This window comes from Dendrobium catenatum, unplaced genomic scaffold (assembly GCF_001605985.2).
Source record: "Dendrobium catenatum unplaced genomic scaffold, ASM160598v2 fragScaff_scaffold_1400, whole genome shotgun sequence".
NCBI classification, from domain to species: Eukaryota; Viridiplantae; Streptophyta; class Magnoliopsida; order Asparagales; family Orchidaceae; genus Dendrobium; species Dendrobium catenatum.
Window position 1 is genome coordinate 933551 of NW_021319862.1, and position 16402 is coordinate 949952.

Sequence of the window (16402 nt, forward strand, 5' to 3'; positions counted from 1 at the left end):
ACTCCCAATTGTTACCAAGTAATTTCAGAATTTGAGAATTCTCCAAAGAACTCAGTTTTGTTTCCATCAAACCCACAAAAAACACCTTGTGATCTTTAATCACCTCCTTCAGATATAGAGTAGCCTCCACTTTCTTAGCTCCTCTACAATTCTAGAAAACCAATGAAGTCATTGCTTAAAGATGGGGGAAGGTCCACCACTCTTTTTAGCTTTTCCTCCATCCTTCTTTCTATCACGTTCAATTATATTACCCGAACCAAGATACTTAAGCTCTTTAATAGCTTAACTTTCTTTCCATAAGAGAGACTTCCAACCAAAGCCATATTAGAGTTTGGAACCTCCTTATCAATCACCTGAATTATTTTGGTTTTTTCAGCACACATATCAACCAAATCTGCCATGTTACTAAAACCATTTTCTACAATTTCACCTTCTTCAGTACAGCTACACTCTTGAATCTCCATAGCTTCAGTAACTCTAGTTTCTTCCAAACCAGCTAATACCTCAAACTTATTGAGAGTTTTAAGAGAATAATCAACTCTTGTTACCTCAAGTTGATGTTTTCCTGAAGAAACAACTGGATGATCTACACCAACATTATCTTTAGAAGCTCCTCCCAGCACTGAAATAATTTCTGAAATAGAAGATTCAACTCTTAAACTAACTCCTTCAGGTTCACAAGTATTTTTAGAATTTAATGTACTAAGCTTTGGAACATAGATCTTCTTTATAGGAAAGGAGATCTTATTAAAGAAGCTTGTTTTGTGTGCCAATTTCTTAGATCTTCTGTTTCCATATTTCACCTGAATCCATGAATTATTATCAACTTTCCCACCATCTGCATTAGATTTAACACCCTCCTTCTAAGTGATCCTTGCTTCAGGTAATACAGCTGTATTAGAAGGCCCAGAAACTGCATCTTTTCTTTAATAACTTCAGTACAATTAGTAACAGCATGGTAAAACTTGCCACATTCATAACAGATTTTTGAAAATCTTTCATACTCACTTGTTTGATAAAATTTTGTAGCCAATCCTTCCACCCAAACACCCTTTGGTAGCTTAAAATCTAAGGGAATACAAACACATACCCTTGCAAACTCCCTTCTACTCCACTAGAACATATTTCCATCAAGGAGGTAAGGCTTGCCCACCATTGAAGCAATCCTACAGATGTTTACCTCATCCCAGCACTGAAGAGCTAAATTAGGAAGCCTGATCCACACCGAAGCTGAAATGCCTTCGAGAGAATTAGGATTGAAGAAAGCTGACCATTTATCCAATCCCACCACCTGTCCTCTCACCCACTAAGGACCACCAGATAAGATGCTTTCCACTGCATTTGAATCTTCAAAAGAACATAACATCCAGCCTTGGCCCAATCCAGTTATGTGGAATTTCCCAAAAATATTCCACAGTCTTCTTAAGTCCGAGCTCACCAAATGGAAAGGAATGTTATCCCCCAAAATCTTCACAACTAAAGCTTTCTCCAATCTCCTAACATTCTCGATTTCCCTCTCGGCATGTAACTTCACACCCTTACCATCATCAGATAAAAATGATCCCAAATCCAAGTTATCAACCTTGATATTCTATTTTTTATTCCAAACAGATTGAATCACCACATCACTCCGATTGCTCACCGGTTGAGGAGGTTTGTTCAAAACGACATTGTCTACCTCAGGAGCTTTTACAGAACTATCAGCATCATTCCTTTGCCGCAAAACCTCATCCACCTTTTATTCATTCTAGGATTTAAAATTCAACTGGGGGGAAACCAAAATTTCATTCTGACTCGATGAAGAAGGCAACGAAACATAATTGAAACATTTGTTAGAATAAATCCTTAGACCATTAGAAGAAGAGGCTTCCAAATTGAGATTTCCGATCACATTGTTGATTAGAATAGGACTTTTAAAGGCTTTCGAATTAATAAAACCATCCTCCTTTATAATCTCTTTGCCTTTTCCTGGCACTGGAATGGGGGAATCTTTCTTTTGCAATAAACCACCCTCATTAATGATCAATGGTTTCTCTTTGAGATTTTTGAAATTTTTGTTAAAAACTTCCAGAGTTTTCGAACCTCCATTGAACACATTTGAATATTTCTTCGCCAGAATAGAAAATTATTTCCTATAATTCGCCCAGGACTCCGACGAGAGGAGCTGATTACGCTCCATCTTCATCTCCCAAGGTTTCCGGATAGTCGGCAGATCGCCGGACACACCAGCCGTGGAAGTTGAGGGCCACTGAATTCGAGTCGAAATAACGGAACTGAAATTTGAATTCCCAGAGTCTCTCTCTCTAACTTTCTCTCTCTCTCCACGAAATAACCAACAAATTTTTTGCTAAAAAAATTAGAAAATAACATATAATCTATCCCAAGTACAAGTTAGTCTGCAACCAGCCAATAATCCCCACAGTTAGCACGCTCATGTATGCCCCTAGCAAGCGCACAACCGTAAGACCCAACCCGTATGCACCAGCGGTCGACCCACCCGCTACTTTCCAAACCTGTACACACAAGTCAGCCTCCTCGCCTCCCCCAGTGGCTTACCCGACCTATAAGTAGGCTCACCTGTAGGTACTTGCAAGCACATATGGTGGGGTTCAAACTCCCACCTTTCAACATGACCCCACCCTAACCATCAGGACACTCAGGTAAACTTGCTTAAGCTGTGATATTTTTACATTTAAAATATAACTCATAAATATTGAAATTCATTTTTATATTAAATGTAAAAAAAAAATTTTTACATCTCATAATAATTTATTTAATTAAATTAACAAAGAATAATTAAATTAGATAATTTAATACAAAAATTTTTAAATTAATAATAAGTTACTAAATTTTTTAACTTAAATAAAATAAATAAAAATAAATAATTATTTTATCCTTCTTTTTTAGAAAAATTAAATTCCAATAGAAAATCTACCAAAAATTATGTACGAAATAAATTCGCTTAAAATACTCAAAATCCATTAGAAATTTTGCTGGAAATAACTCCATTGGAAAGCCAAGCAAAAATTCCACTAGAAAGCAGTGGATTTTCTCCGAATATTTTTCTGTCAAAAATCCTTTGGAAAATCCACCAAAAAGTATATTGAAGTTATTTCCACAAAACCTTTCATAGGAAATGAGCTATTTTTTTGTAGTGTAATAAAAAAGGTTTCCTCATAATCACCAAGGTCCATCCTTATCTGGTGATAGATTGAGAAGGCATCTAAGAAGCCTATCATTGAATATCCTAGTGCCAAGTTGACTAGGGAATAAATCCTATTTTGTTGGAAACATTCTTTGGGCATTTTGAGCTAAGTTTAGTGAAGTTCACACATACACCCTCATTTTATATATTCTTATTCCTTTTTATATCTTAACAATGTTGGAGATCTTGTCTAGGTATTGGGCCTCCCTAATGAAGTTAGTATCCACTAGCTTCTTAACCTCTTAATTGATGGGCTTGAGGAGTATTGTGTTAGCCTTCCTTATTTTTTACTTTATTTGTCTAGCTTACTTCCTTACATTTATCTCATGGTAGGCAACTTCTTCCCTAAAAATTGACATCTCAATAGATGTCCAAAAGAAAATATCAATATCATCACTAAGTGCCTGCATTAAGCCACCTCTATGCTCCTCACTAATAAAGCACTCATTTTAAGGGTTTTGTTGGACTTTCTCTCTGTTTTATACAACTCTTCAAATGCCTCAATGGTATCTAAGTTGCTCCACATCCAGAAGAATCACTTCTTCTATGAAAATTTCCACTTTTCCTATCACCCTCAAGTTGCAAGTGCACAAATAAGTGAGGAAATCTATTATTTTGATCTCCCTTCTTTTAGCATGAAACTTAATAACTACATTATAGGTTTTAACTACAACCTTGAAGTGTTCAATAGGGGTCTACCAAATATGGTGTCGTAGGTGACTATATCATCCATTCTAATGATGTTATCCTTGGCAGTATATTGGTGGTCTCTATTACCCTAAGTCACAAGAAGGGAAAGCACACCCTTTGTCTTCATACATACTCCTAAATAATTATATATAGGACCTACACTAGGTGCAAGTTTGAAATTAAGGAGAACCATTTTTCTAATTAAGATTTAAAAGTTATATTGACACAACTGCATGTGTCCATCAAAATGTTATCAAATTGATAATTGGTGACCTCGACTATGATGAAATCAACATCATTATTTGGTTTCCCTCCTAATGGCTTGTCACCTTTTCTAAAAGTGACTTGTGTGATGTCTACGGCTAGACCTCATGAGGTAGATGATAAGTTCAATTTTCCATACTTGATTAAGTTTGTAGTTTCTAACAAGTTGACTTTCTCTCTACCCATGATGGTGGGTACTACTCCACCTGTATGGACTAAGTGAGCTTGGACTATCCTAATCTTCATGAAAGCTTATTTAACTAGGATGAGTTCATACAAACCCTTTTAATTTGCTAGCCTTGATGATTTTTTCAACCAAGCCTCAAATTCATTTTAAAATGGCCTCACTATGTAACTATTGACACTCTCAATGAAGTGTAAGTGGGGTAAGATGGTGATAAATTTGTGTTTTCTCCATGATATGGGTGAGTGGGGTAAGATGGTGATCAATTTATGATCATAAGGAGGCTCCTCCACTTTGGGTTCAGGCACCCTAAAATAGTTAGATACCAAGATTATCGATGAACAATATGGTGCTTTGGGTAATGGTAATGTTACTATGGATTTAATGTTCCATTCCTCTTATCCTTGAGATGAATTATTTCTCTACATCAACCTTATAATTGGTATTTTTTGGAGGTGAGTTCATTTAGGCAAGCAAGCATATATAACTCAATTACTAAGTTGTACTCCTAAGCATTACATGGTTGTTAGCCAGCTCAGATATTTCTATGAGTGTTCTTAACAGCTAGAGGCTAAGTGCAAAGAGGAATTATCCCTCTCTTAGTTCTTGGTCAAATCAACCTTGGAAATAACATAGACACTATGTCTTTCACTTAATACACTTTTTATCGAAACCATACTATGAAGTTCCTTATTTACTCCCCTAGTTCTTCCCTTATCTTTAATAGTTTTTGTAAGCTCAACAATGATGAATTATATTATAAACATCCTCTTAATCTCTCAGAAGGAGGTGATCACCCTATTTGACAAGTGAGTGAACCAGCTTAATTAAAGTTTCGTAATTATTGCGAATAATAAATGACACTTTAGGGAATCATCAATGTTTAGCTTTGAGGTCATTGATTCAAAGTTAGCCATATGATCCATTTGATTAGTCCCGCTCCTATAACTCTCCAATTATGGAACCATAATTTTATTTATTTTTATTTTTTTTGGGGCGAGGGGAGAATTTTCATCTAAGATCCCCATTTAGAGAGCATTGGTAAGTTGGGAACTCATTAAGTGGGCTTGATGCAATCTTTATCACTTGTCATCTTGTGAGAGAGATTAGGGAAAGTTATTGAGTTTAGTGCTCTGTCATCTGGTCTCATATGGTGAACTTTTGATTTAGAAGAATCTTTAAGAGTGTTGTGCCTTCATGGTAATCTTTATAGCCCACTCAAGGAATCTTGGACCATCTTCATAATCTTCTCCTTTATATCACTTAGGTCTTGACAAGTACTTCTAATTGTGTTCTCCATGTTCTTTAATGGCTCAGGGCAGTCAAATTATTGAAATGGGCCTATTTTCTTATCATTGGCGCCAATCTATGCTCACCATATAGAGAAAGTTGGATCCAAAATTATCTTGAATGACACCTAACCTTACAAACAAACTTTCTAAGTGGTGACCTTGAACATGTGTGAGAATGTAAAGAAAGAAGTATGCAATAGAGAACATGTAGATAAATGCTTGGATTATTAATTAGTCAAAAAATGTAACTGAAACAAAGGATTTAAGAAGATCTAATGATGTAAATATTCAAAAAACTCGTTTTCACTTATTATTTAAAAAGATCCAAGGTTTATGGACAAAGCTACATAAAAAAAAAATTAAAAAATATATTATCTTAAATGATTCTAAATATAGACTACCCTTGACACATGGCCTTCAATAATTGGCTCACGAGGGAGTGATGAATGGCTCTTGATGATCTACCTCTAGGACTTGTTCAATGGAGTATAGTAGGCTCAATTGAGGGTATTTTGGTGAGTGCACTTGGGCTAGTACGTCGACGAGTGCTGAGATGAGGGGGTGTTCGATTGGAGGGCTTGTTAAGGTTATTGATGACTTGTGTTAAAGGCTTTAGATCACCTTTGAAGAGAGAGGCAAGTGAGTTTTTTGTTGTAGAAAAGGATAAATCTTAATCAGATGGTCGAGACAAGATGAGCTAAGAATTCCATGAGTAGGCGCTTTCTTTTATTTGAGCTTGGTGTATATGACAAAGGAAGCTTGCTCTAGGAGAGAGTGGGAGGTCATAGTAGTTGTCTTCTCATGCGGCTGATGATGAGTTTCTTGCTCAGTAAACAAAGTTTAACTACTTCCATTTGAGAGATGACTTTCCTAAGTAGGCCCAGGAGAGTAGTGTCTGTTAATCATTTGAGTTAGTTATATATATAATGCATTTGAGATGAGTAACTCCCCTTTATTGTCTAACAAATAACCTTGTCGACCCCACAGGGGCGATTTTATTCATTGAGGTACACCAACTACTTTATAGGTAGATGTGACGGAAAGCAACAATATAATTGGTATTTAAAATCCTTATGAAATGATAACCTAATAAACACTTTTTTCCCTAACGCCTATTCTGTCAATCTCAGAAAAGTCTTACTAATAACATTCAGTGTCATATTCAAACAAAATTGAATTAAAAAAGATTAAGATGCCCAAATGTACAATATTGCTCTAGAGAAGTTATTTATTGTGGAGTTTGGATGAGTTCAGACTCTAATTAAAATTTGTCATGTCGCCTATACACTGGGTGTGTAATGTACAAGGTTGTGCACATGATATGAAAAGGGAAGTGACGTGGCCTAGTTTGAATGGAGTTTAGACACAAGCTACGTCCGACCTCCACACAGAATAATTTCTGCTTGCTCTAACTCATTTCTCTTACATGCTTAGTTGGTATATCATAATTTGCTATTATAACTTGCTCAGTTCGAGCTCAAAATTCTACACTCATGTAAAGATAGATATTTGAATTGATGATTAAGTGAGATTAAATATTTAAAACCATTTCTCACTCCCCACAGGGTCATGATCGCGTTTGAAAGGATTCAACTTTCGGTACTTAGTCGCATTTTTTTATTTGATCAGGCGGCAAACGGAAATAAAGCTTTTTTTTAATTAAAATGCTACGAAAAAATTTTCCAAAAGCAAGAATCGAAAAACAGAAGCCTCATCATCAAGCCACACTTTTAAATCTTGCTTTAAACAGTATATCCGTATTATTTATTATAAACAAACGTAGTTTATATATCGCATGCAAAATAAAGATAAAGAAAGACTGAAAAATCAGATTTATGGGGGCACCAACGATGCCTTTTTTTTCTTGGGTTAGCAGAATTATGAAATCCCAATTTTGCTGCCGATGAGAAACTAGTCTTCCTGATTCTGCCACGTGGCCATCATCGGCAATATTGTTCCCTTCGCTTGCTTTAATTACGTATGAATCTTTACCTTTGCTTAAAGGTTAAATTAACCCCCGATTTATCCCGCCGTTCAAAGTAGGGTTGCGCAGTTTAATTGGATTCTAAAGTGGTGGTATTTTTTTTCCTGAAATGAATTGAACCGACGAAGAAATAACAAATAGAAAATTGAAGTGAGTTCATTTGAATTGAGCATTCAAATCAGTTGGGTGAAATACAAATGAAAAAAACACGAAAATAATTTCTGTTCTGAAATAAATCAGTATAATTTTAAATATATTTTAAAAAAAATTATTTATTTTTATCCAAAATTTTAAATATAAAAGTCTTAAAATGTTCAGATAGAAGATAAAATTTTAAAACCATGATATTTTCTGAAGCGAAACTTGAGCAATTAGGCTTGAAATTATTTTTACAAATTTAATATTAGGATCCCGAAAGTGAGATTTGAATAACACTTTAAATTAATCAAAACTTACTTTAATGTTTGCGGATATAAATATATGCTATGAAACGAGTGAGAATAACAAAATTAATTAAGTGGATTTTATTCTAAAAATTTAGTGCGCTTATCCTTGCTCAAAACGAGAGATACAACTTCAATCCAAACTTCATATGAAATAATATCTCCTCCAAATGATCTTAATATTTTTTAAAATGAACAAAATTCAGTTTTTAACTATTTTTGTCGTCTTCCATTTTTTTCTCCATCTACAGCAGAAATATTTATCCGAATCAACCCCCGCTAATGGTCACCGGCGGCAGCACGTCGCCTCGGCCCCCAAACTCCATCTCCGTGGATCCCGGCAGGGGCGGTGGGCCACGGTGAAAAGGCTGCTATCCGTACCCCACGACATGCATTTTGCTCTCTCCTACCTAGCGGGCATTATGCTGAACCAGACCTACGTTTACCTCATTTCGTATCCCACTATTCATATTTAATTTTTTTTTATTATTTTATTATTTTTAAATGTACGTTTTGATTGAAAAAAAGAAGAAAAATAATCTTCGAAATCAATGCTGCTTGCATGGAATCTCTGCTGTGGTCGTCGGGATTGGAAATCGAGACCACCCATTTCATCGAAATACGTTTAAAATGAACATTAAAATTAGACCAAAAATAATAATAATAATAATAGCAAGCTCAGTTTTTTTAGGGATGCATCACAAAGACATCCGCGGCAGCGGAAAATTATTACGTCCGGTCATCAAACTTAGAAATAGGTTCGGATATCCTATAAAATTTGACGCGTGGAATGTATACGTGTCCGCAGAATTTTAAGTCAAGCGCATCAAAAGCGAAGGTAAAGCGTAAGTAAAACGTAGTGAAAGCGCAGGTAAAGCGTAGGTAAAGACAGTGAAAGTGCAGTCAAATGCACACTCAAAGCGCACATAAAGTGCAGTCAAAGCGCACAATCAAAATGCAGTTCACGTCGCAATTTTTAGTAGATGTTCGGACCTATTTTCTAGGTCCGGTGATCGGACGTAATAATTTGCCCTTCAATTAAGGGTGCGTTTAAAACTAAAACTTGAGTTTAAGCTAGGTCCATTTTTAACCTTTATTTTTTCGTTTTATAGGAAAATATTAGTTCCATTTAAAAAAATTTAAAGCTGCATCAGGAAAATTTTATTTTATACATATTATAATAATTGAAATTAAAAAATACTCATTATTTAATTTCTTTGAAAAATATATTCAAAATGAATGAACTATATTCATTATTTTGTTTCTTTAAAAAAATTGACTTCAGATTAATTTTGAATAAAAAAAGTTATTTCTTCTAATCAGTTACTTTCTTTTTGTATTCCTAAAATACTTGTGGAAGCTAGTTCCGAGAAAAAAATAATTTAAATTAGTCCAAAATTTAATCTTAAATCGAGGATGATTTGAACATATTCAAACCAAATCATTGAACCAAGATACATGAAGCTCATTGGAGCCAAAACTTCGATCACAATGACCGTTTGTTGGTGGATCTAAAATAGGGGTGGATGGGACTAGTGAAATTGGGGACTTATGGATTGGATCAAATGTGACTGGCAAAGCTGTGGGCTCAGAATCGAGATCAAATCATGAATGAAAAACACAATGGGAGCCTCACTAATTAGTCGGATATTATTTGAGGGAACATGTCATAATGGGAGTTGGTCGAAAAAGCCATGACGAACTGATGATTTGAGAGGAGAAGAGGAAGATTAATGGAATCATTGGAACAAATTAAGGTGTAAAAAAGGTCCTATTTGGAAGGGACTGCTACTCACTAAATATGAAGGAATGCTCAAAATAGAAGGTATTTGCTTTTCTATTTACCAAGTAAAGCAGGAGTATGTATAATAAACATATATAAGTCCTCCTTATTAGCTCTATGCGCTAGTGTAGAATAAACAGTCACCTATGTGGAAAAATAAAATCACCACAATGATTTCATGAAAACTCTTATTTTTTTGATTGATGCTACACATGTAATATAATTCTATCTTGATAGACAAACATAACATTTTAGGATGAATTCAAAGAAACATATTGCATTTAAAAAATTCACCATTATCATAATCAAACTTTACAAAGTGAATATCATATTGTCTTGGGAGGCAAATATAATATTCTAAAATGGTGTTAAAAAATAAGAACAAATCTTAATAACTTTATCATTTTACGTCTCAAGAAAGAAGACTCTTAACAACACTCTTGATTGAAAAATTTGCTAAAATTTTCTTGATTTTAAAATTTTATGTAGGGTTTAAGAATTCTTCAAATGGGATTGAATCAAAATTGAATTTTGTTTCAAAAGATTGAAAGAATAAAGGTAAGGAATACTATGATTTTGAGAAGCTCAGAAATGCTTCAGTCCATCCTATTTTTGGATTATAATGCTTTAGAATGAGATAAGTTTTATGTTTGAATTACAATTTATTTGATAGTTAGGATTGTATTATCGAAATATTAGGGCTTATGATTTAATATCTATCATATAAATTAGATCCAAGTTGAACCACTATATGGCAATGATCTGAACCTAGTCTAAAGAGATGTAGGGATTTTTTAGATGAGACTTATGAAAGTTAGTATAGGTTGTTAGACCTATAACAATTGTCTAAATGCTAACCAAGAGGGGAGGGATTAATTGGCTATTTTAAAAAATCTCTTGGAAATTTAAGAAAACCATTTTATACATTTTGTACAAAAAACAATTTTCCAAATAAAACTTTCATCCACAAAAATATAAAGTGCAGGAAAACAAAATTGTGATAAACTAAAAAGAGCACAGAAGTAAGGAAGAGATTTGGAACACTTAGAGATTCCCACAGTTGGGCAATCTTGTGAATCCTTCACACTCTTTTTGCAAGAACTCTCTCTCAAACACTCTCTCAAATCACTCTAACACTTTCTCTGAAATATAAAATAAAGAAGGATTCATCCTTAGTCAATTTTTAGGACTTCATATATGGAAGACACTAAAAAAATCGTCCAAAAAAATGAAAATTTCAATTATGATCGTCCATGATCATACGGCACGATTGACTATTCTACTTATGAAAAGTTTAAAATTTGCTCATACAATCTTATACAAACCAAATTCATACACAAAAAGTCATATGTATGAACTTATATTGTACAATATGAATTGCTTTGATCAAACCATGTTTCATATGGATGAAAATTTACCCATCAATTTTGTACTATGGACATCGTCTATACAAACCCAAGTTTTTGTCGGACGAATAGCTCAAAAAAAAATTTATCTGTTCATATGGATGAAAATGTATGCATCAATTTTGTACTCTAGACGTCATCTATACGAACCCAAGTTCATCCTAGATGAACAATTAAAAAAAAAAATACCAGTTCGTATGGACAAAAATGTACGCATCAATTTCGTACTATGGACGTCATTTATACAAACCAAAGTTTGAACCGGACAAATAGTTTAAAAAACTTACCTGTTCATATAAACAAAAATGTACTTATCAATTTTGTACTCTAGACATCTTCTATACGAAGGCAACTTCATATAGTATGATCAGTACTTAGAAATTTTTTCATCCATGATTTGATTTACTTCTTCTAGAGGAACCCTCATGCAAAATCATCCCAAACGATCTAAATTTGTACAATACAATTAGGGTTAAAAGATATAATTTTTTTTACACTCCCCTAGTATATGTGTGCATGATTACCCAATTACAATCACACTATATCAGACTCAAGAAAAGTATTAAAAGTACAGACTTAAAAAATAATTAATCCTAGTCTAACCTGTCTTGAAGATATTTCTGTTTGGAGTATAATTTTCCTAAAATGTTCATACACACAAACAACAAAAGTAATATTTGTTGAGTCTAGTAAATAGGTTGTTAGACCTAAATTAATGTTCCAAAGCTACTAAGAGGGGGGGGGGGGGGGGGGGGATTTTAAAAATTATCCCTCTTTTAGATAAGTTGAACTGAAAATAAACTTTAATGAATTTTTATAAAAAATTTTCGACCACAACTTTTTAAATAAAAAAAAATCAAAAAATAAAGCAGTAAAAATAAATGACACAAGATTTATAATGGTTCGATCTAAACCAGACCTACAACAGATCTTCTCACAGGAAATCTAGAAGGAAGAAAAAAAAGAGTGAACAAATCCTAAATCATAAGTAGAGATTCTTACCTTTGAACACCAAGTGAAACCTTCACGCTCCAGTGGTAGGAATCCTCCTTTGAATGCTCTCTCACTCTCTCCTTGACTTTTCTTTCAATAGGCACGAAGATCAAATGGCAAAAAGATTGGGTGGCAGTCTAATTTGAACTATATATACAAAAGACAAGAAAAATCGCTCAAAAACTACAAGTTTTCAATTCTGTACGCAGTGGCTCATCCCGTACGATCGTGGATCATCCTGGACAATTTTACTTAAAGTGTTGGAAACGAACCTAATGTATATTGGTACGAATTATGTTCGTACATGCTCATCGTCCCGTACGAACTATGTTCGTCCGGTACGAAACGGTTATTACATAGGTCGATTCCCAAAAATTCTACAGGATGTAACCAACTGATGTAAGTCGGTTCAGTTCATCCTGGAACGAACAGGTTTCATCCTGGGACGATTTTAAATAGAGAGTTTTGACCAGGGACGAAAATTAATTTCATCCTGTACGATCGCATACAGAGAGTTTCGTCCAGGGACAAAAATTAATTTCGTCATGTACGATCTCATACAGAGAGTTTCGTCCTGGTAAGAAGGTTCATTTCGTCCTGCACGATCTCATACATAGAGTTTCGTCCCAGTACGAACCTTATTTTTTGTCTGGACGAACAGTGCAAGAGAGAATTCCAAGAAGTTCGTCCCGGGACGAATATTAAATTCATCCTAGACGATTAGGACTTAGAAAATTTTCTCCTCGCACGTTCAATCCATTGCTCTCCTGAGGGGTTGATTGACATGATCGTCGTGTATGAACCAGGTTCGTCCCGTACGATCAATTCATAAAATTATCCCCTAAGAGTGTGTGTTGTGATTTTTCACTCAATTACAATCACTCCCTTTCATTTAAAAACTTATGATTTACAAATGAATAGTTTGAAGTCTTCATCGCTTGGAGTTGATTTTTCTGAAATGTTAGTACACACTAGAGCAAAAATAAAACTTCCAAAAGTGTTAGGAGATAAAAACAATAATATTTGAAATCATCAAAATAATATAAGTTGCAAGAATATAAAATATGCAAATAGCAACTCTCTCTATAATCTCACACTTTTTGATGATGACAAAATAATTATTGTTTGTAGGGTTTTAAATTCTAAGTATCTCCTAAACTCCACCTGAATTGTTGAACTCATGAAAATAAGGAGGCATTTGAATTACTTAAAAAAAATTTGTTTTTCAAAATTTTTTTATACAACCCTAAAAAATAAAACAAAAGAATACTACGAAAACATACGTATGAAAACTACAAAAATATACATACGAAAATCAAACAATTAAAATATACATACAAAAATCAAACAATTTTTCTCCCTTTTTGACAACATCAAAAAGTGAAGAAGAAAGGAATGCTAGAAATGTAAGCAGAAGTATGAAATTCAGTTGATATTTTAATCTTGAAAGTGATTGAGATAAGGTATGCAAATAAAATCAAAAACATTAGAAAAAGATAAAATTTCATATAATTTAAGAAGTGATATAACTAAGAAAATAAAAAGAAATTTTCAAGGGCATGTGTCAATTTAGACATGAAGATAAAGAGAATCATTGCACTAAGGATGAATAAAAAATTTTATATTTGAAATTTCAATATAAATTATAAATGAACATTAGATTAATTTGAATTAAGAGATTAAAAGAGTCTGGAAAGAAGTAATATCACATGTGGCGCTTTGTGCATCTTTTTCAAATTTTATGGCACACTTTTGTGCATCTTTTTACTTTGGGCTTATTTTGTGCCTCTTTTCGTCGTTGCAAATTTTTTGCACAATTCTTTTGATTTTTGTACATTTGTACAATTTTTAAGAGTATTTGAATTCTTTCCAAAATTAATAATCTAGAATTTCAAATTTTTCTAAGTGTATAAATACTAATTGAAAAGAGAAATACAAAATAAGAAAATAATTAAATGTAATAATAATATTAAGATTTATGTAGTTTAATAAGAGACAGGATTGAAAATTCTAATAATATCAAGTTTATAACATTTCTTTAAATTTAGAAAAATTATTTTTCAATAAAATTAATTTATTTTACAAGTTTAAATACAGCACTTTTAAGATTAAAAAAATGATGTCATACAAATCTAACAGCACATTTCTAAAACTTTAACAACAAACATTGAATGTATATTGATATGGTAAAGACTATTAGCAATTTGGAAGTTCAAGATATCAATCTATTATAATTAGGCAAGACGAACAACAAATTAAAAGACAATCACTAAACAAGAAACTACATGAAAACCAAAAAACGCTGAACAAACACTAAACAATCAATTCAAACGGACCCTGATCTAGAGGAGGAGGTTGTGGCTGCTCAAAGAATGAAGTAACTACTGATCGTGAAATGTTGGAATTAATGGCATTTAATTTGTTCACGCATAAATCCCATATCTAATTGTGCTGAAAATCTGCTGCTGCAGGTGAGGTTTTTAATTTGTCAATCTTTGATCAAAATGAGTTTCCAATATTTCAAATCTTGAACGCAAATCTGCATAATTTGGTTCGCAGCATGTGAAGGTCAGCTTCTTTCTTCTATTATTACTTAGAATGACATGAGTTTTACTGGGCCTATCTTATTGAAGATAGCCTAAAGATGCGTCGTGTTAGTAGAAAAGGTTCTTCAAAGTCTTTCTAGGATGAATTAAATTTATACTTCTTTTCCAAAAATAAGAATCAATGTCTAAGGCTATGTTTTCTCCTTTTATGATCAACAGATCAATTCAGAGAGACATAAATGTAGTCAATTAGGAAGTTGGGCCTATCTATAGGTTGTCTAGTATAATCAGGTAGGTTAACAATAGGAAAGCAGGGAGTGATGTTATTTATCACCAGCTTAGGATAATGGAAGTTTTAGAACGTGCTGGATGATAGGGCTTCACGCGCAATAAAAGTTGAAACTTTAGGTTGATGATTTACTCTTATTCTCTCAATCACCCTAATTAACTTCAGTCGTCAAAATTGCGGTGGTTAAAGGATAGTGCTCTTAAGCTTCAGTCCTTAGGTTTAGAAGATACCAAAAATCTCCTTAGTGATTTAACTTTTTATTTGAAAACAAAGAAGTGGATGAGAGAAGTGGAGTTGAATACATTTGCCAGAAGTAGTGAAAGGTTCTTATGTAGAAAATGGACTAAAGTGAGGATCGAACAAATTGAGTGGAGGTAAATAAGTGCATTACTTAAAGTAATTGATCTGTAGGAGAACTAGTGGTGTGATTTTTGCAGAGACAAACCTAGGAAATGACTCTTTCATTGGCTCTAGCAAACGAAGTTTGGATGTGTTTCGTTAAGAGGGCCCTTAGCCAAAGTCTTTTGGGCTTGCTAGAACTTTCATTGAAGGATTTAAAGAGTGGAAAGGTTTTGGAAAGAGATGTTGTGAAAGTACTGTTTCAGTAAAACTGCCGTTTATTTTAAAGAAGACGACTATTCGTACAGGCAAATTCGTTCTCCCGTATGAATTAAAATTCATCCCGTACAAAATTTTCGTATGAAGAATTAATGAGTTTAAAAAATAAAGGCTTTTCGTAAGCACACAATTTTTGAGATCTTTTCGTACAGACCTTTTTGATCAAGAGATCGTACAGACGAACCACGTGTTCGACAGACGATCAGAATTTAACTGCGTTTAATGCAGTTGGAAATCTCCCGATGGAATCGACATGTGTTTCGTTTGGACGAACAACGATTTGTACGACGAAAGTTTTAATAAAACTGATTTAGCCATTCACGCTACTGCATCAATGTCGTCGTTGAAGAAATATTTGTCGGACGATCGTGATGATCGTCGACGACTAAACATTAAAAAAACGCTCTTAAGAGTTTGAAATTCAACCGCGTTAATTATTTTAACACCTAATCCGTTACGAAAAATTTTTGTCTCGCCGATGATGAACTAATTTTTTTATTTTCACACTCAACAAAAACGAATAAACATAACGAAACACACTAAACACATTAAAAAACAAAAAAAAACAACAAATCAAAATACTAACACACAAACAACAAATAAAATATAATTTTTCAGAAAGAACATTTTTATGTAATTGCATTTAATATCACTCAGCCTAGTTTCTTAAATGTCTGAAAGTATCAAGGCTAAAAGGTTTTATAA